This window comes from Haliotis rubra, unplaced genomic scaffold (genome assembly GCF_003918875.1).
Source record: "Haliotis rubra isolate DU_JTF1 unplaced genomic scaffold, ASM391887v1 Scf876, whole genome shotgun sequence".
NCBI classification, from domain to species: Eukaryota; Metazoa; Mollusca; class Gastropoda; order Lepetellida; family Haliotidae; genus Haliotis; species Haliotis rubra.
In genome coordinates, this window is record NW_025767608.1 from 89,008 (window position 1) to 93,880 (window position 4,873).

Consider the following 4,873-nt stretch of genomic DNA (forward strand, 5'->3'; position numbering starts at 1 on the left):
TTGATACCTTATTCTTACAGTATATCATATTTCAATATACTCTATTCGCCGATAATGCTACAGAGGCAAGATGCAGATGGAATTGTGTCTGTGAGTTGGGGTCAGACAAACTGAAGGCTAATAGTATGAGCATATGTCCTGTGACCTCGTGGTGTGATGAAACGTAATCAGCTTAGTCACAACGGTGGCATACATCTTGGGCGTTCGTATGACGAAAATAAAACCACAAACTATTTATAAACAAACATCGGCCTAGTAAGATTTGTTATGTGCAGTGAATGTGCAGGCCTCTGTGAAGGATGTGTGAGCATCCTGTGCGAGCGTTGTGTGAATACCACTGAAGACTATATGTGAAGACTGTGGAAAGATATCAAGGAAACATGTGAAGGTTGAAATACTAGACCATACAACTTCTCATTGGTGTATGAAAAAAAATCAAAATCGGTTCCGATTTCAAGCAGTATTTCCTCCACAGACATTAGTCTCTGAACCACCATACTACTGTTTCTGTACAATGAAAGCCGCCTATTGTGTAGAAATGATTATTGCAGAACTCACGCAATATCCCCGACGTGAAGCTACGTCAATATCACAACGATCATGTATCATGTAAAGACACTGCTAAAAACCAACTGTTTCATAATGCACCATGTACCAGAAATGTCACCGAGATTGTCTTTGATCAATCTTAGTGAAAGTCAATAATGTGACGTCACAGGTACCACCTCAACCTGTCAGGGTCATAAAGTTCATATTAACGCCATAGTCAACTTCATGTAACATGTGTTTCTGTTTAATGTAATTCCAGTCAATATACATGGCTTGATTGTGTGTGTGTGTGATATATATATATATATATATATATCTTTCTCTCTCTGTATATATATATATATATGTATATATACAGAGAGAGAGAGAGAGAGAGAGAGAGAGAGAGAGAGAGAGAGAGAGAAGTGTATGTGGGTGTCTTTCATTTTCTCTCCGTTAAGGAGTTCATGGGTGTCAACTTAACACCTGCCCGTATTGTCCTCGTAATCACGTGATTCTCATGTTCATCAGTGCAGAGGCGGTGGGGTAGTCTAGAGGTTAAAGCGTTGGCTCGTCACGCCGAAGACCCGGGTTCGAATCCCCACATGGGTACAATGAGTGAAGCCCATTTCTGGTGTCCGCCGCCGTGATATTGCTGGAATATTGCTAATAGCGGCGTAAAACCAAACTCAGTCAGTCAGTCATCAATGCACATACATCGAGTGATCACAAGACTCCCCATATTTACAGGCATACATATAAAATAAATACACCCTGATTAACTTCAGCCACAGACATTCTTCACCAGAGCCTTCGAAACCACTTCTGTAACACAAAGTCACACAAATCATATTCACGTGCTGGTGAACTACCTGTGTTTACGTAGGCTGGGCAAGAACTACTCGTGAATAGCACTTATAGGTCGAGCCCGAACTACACGGATGTAATATTAATCCTATGCTGGAGAAAACCTAAACGAATGCAACAAAGGTGACAGATGTCTGTGGTTGCAGTTTGTCACAATGTTCATGCTGCTCACGTCGGCAGATATCCCGAGCTTATATCACAATGAATATACATCTAACCTGGAATATACAACGACTGTAAACACAGAATGGAAGCAGAATGACATACACACACAAATATACCAGGTTCCTAATTATTTAGATTAAAGCATGTTTTTAATCCATGTCATTTTTTTAAAAAATAATCACTAAATACCATGTCCATTAAAAATATGCAGAAGACAATTTAATTTCATCTCTTCAATTTCTACAATTATGTTTCCATGGCGTGCAGGGGCGGTGGGGTAGCCTAATGGTTAAAGCGTTGGCTCGTCACGCCGAAGACCCGGGTTCGAATCCCCACATGGGCACAATGTTTGAAGCCCATTTCTGGTGTCCCCCGCCGTGATGTTGCTGGAATATTGCTAAAAGCGGCGTAAATCCAAACTCAGTCAGTCAGTCAGTCCATGGCGTGCAAGTTAACGTCATGTTCAACAAAGCTTAAATACATGTTTATCCGCCCTTTAACAAACAAGTAAAACAAATGACTCTTTCTAGAAAAACCTTCAATTTGCAATGATCAGCATGACTGAATAATGAAATATTCCCAACACACGCTATTCACTCATGCTCAACTTATAATAATACATCGCAATCACACAGCTAATAACAATAAAGACTTCACGACTGACTGGCGACGACAGACGAATGTTCAAAGCATTTAGTGCGGTGGACCAAACTGTAAAGTAAGAACCTGGCCCTGATCTCACTCTCCTGAGATTGGGGATTAGATGCATGAACGAGGCGTTGTTACGTTGGGCTGCACACCAGTGTCAGAGACAAACACGGATGTAATTATAGTAACAGTTGAAGTAATGTAGCTTATAAAGACTTCTCATCGATACAGAAACAAGTTGATGTCCGGGTGAACGGAGAAATATTGTGTGCCATGATATTGTTATAATATTTGCCGATACACTAAGGGATCTTTGAGCGTGTATAGAGATGTTGGGTTTTGTAATTACATGCTCATTTATTGTGTATAACATTTTGCAATCAACAGACATCATAACATGTCATGTGTACAAGTATCATACCTGCCTGTCTCTGTAATTACTAATTACATAATGTGACAGAGACCGAACTCGGGTGCACGAGCCAAAATCAATGAGGCAGCTAGAGGCATAGCTATATCACAGTTAGAAATTCTGACAATGCTAAATAAGGGACCGTTCATAATCTATGGTTGGGGGATGATGATGATTTTAAAAAGGAGTGTGTGTGTGTGTGTGTGTGTGTGTTTGTTTTGGTTTGTCACCCATTTTGTTCTGGGGAGCTAGTGTGTGTGGGGGGCAGCAATTTTGTACACAGCTACTGGGGGCTGCAATTTTGTACAAACAATATGTTTAAAATTATGCTTTGAAATTATGGGAAGGTGGGGTTCATTGATTTTGTACATGATACACAGGGGAGGGGGATATCTTATTTTGTATATATAGCTTAGAAGGGGGTCATTCACATTGTACATGCTTCTCCATAAAAATCATCATCATCCCCCCTAGCCATATGAAACGGTCCCTAATGACTTTGCTATTAAGTATCGAACTGAGAAAGTGACTCGGTAAGGAGAACGTGTGATGAAATACTCAAATGAAATTATATAAACAGTTAAATCGGTAATCTACTGTCATAATATATATGAAAAGCTTGCGTCTGTGAAATATCAACAAAACATTAGAGAAATAGCTCACATGTCTACTCCGAGAACTCACCGCCAGTGAAGGTTTTCCGCCTTGAAAAGTCGAACGCCTCACTGGTTGTCACATAGCTTAGTACATCTAGATCCTTAACAAGGTTCTTTTATGTAACGGGTAGATTACAGCCGAGATTACACTACTCCTACTCACGACCTTATAATCCGGGCATCCCGCTGGCGAACCTATTCACTGCGCATGCGCTATGAGCACAGCGAAGCACAGCTGTTGAAACCACTTTTCACCCCAGGTGGGGTGAATTAAGTGAATCGTTATCCGATCTCGCGGGGTTTTTTCATCGCGTTACTTTTCACCTTTATAATCTGCAAAGTTGTGTTTTGCGTTGCATGTGACCTTTAAGGTTACATGAAATATATTCAGTTTGTTGCTGCCAACGCTTTCATTTGAGTGTTAGTAGTATATTCGTTATCACTAACAGACACATCGTTCTCCATTTAGTTAAGCAATGAATGCAATGAAACACTGTAATTGAAAATATATCTCTTATTTGCCACATATAGATAAAATCACTGAAATTGCTGAAATATAAAACACCCTCTGTATCAGAATATGTATCCATTGTTGTAAGATACATGTTACTACTGTGTCTATTTGGCTTGGTTCACATGGGCGTCCAATGCAACAAGGGTGTCAGCGTCCAAAGAAACAAGGATGTAAGCGTCCAAAGAAACAAGGATGTAAGCGTCCAAACAAACAAGGATGTAAGCGTCTAAAGAAACAAGGATGTAAGCGTCTAAAGAAACAAGGATGTAAGCGTCCAAAGAAACAAGGATGTAAGCGTCTAAAGAAACAAGGATGTAAGCGTCCAAAGAAACAAGGATGTAAGCGTCCAAAGAAACAAGGATGTAAGCGTCTAAAGAAACAAGGATGTAAGCGTCTAAAGAAACAAGGATGTAAGCGTCCAAAGAAACAAGGATGTAAGCGTCTAAAAGAAACAAAGTAAAACAAAAGGATGTAAGCGTCTAAAGAAACAAGGATGTAAGCGTCCAAAGAAACAAAGATGTAAGCGTCTAAAGAAACAAGGATGTAAGCGTCTAAAGAAACAAAGATGTAAGCGTCTAAAGAAACAAGGATGTAAGCGTCTAAAGAAACAAGGATGTAAGCGTCTAAAGAAACAAGGATGTAAGCGTCTAAAGAAACAAGGATGTAAGCGTCTAAAGAAACAAGGATGTAAGCGTCTAAAGAAACAAGGATGTAAGCGTCTAAGAAACAAGGATGTAAGCGTCTAAAGAAACAAGGATGTAAGCGTAAAGAAACAAGGATGTAAGCGTCTAAAGAAACAAGGATGTAAGCGTCTAAAGAAACAAGGATGTAAGCGTCTAAGAAACAAGGATGTAAGCGTCCAAAGAAACAAGGATGTAAGCGTCTAAAGAAACAAGGATGTAAGCGTCTAAAGAAACAAGGATGTAAGCGTCTAAAGAAACAAGGATGTAAGCGTCTAAAGAAACAAGGATGTAAGCGTCTAAAGAAACAAGGATGATGTCTAAAGAAACAAGGATGTAAGCTAAAGAAACAAGGATGTAAGCGTCCAAAGAAACAAGGATGTAAGCGTCTAAAGAAAAACAA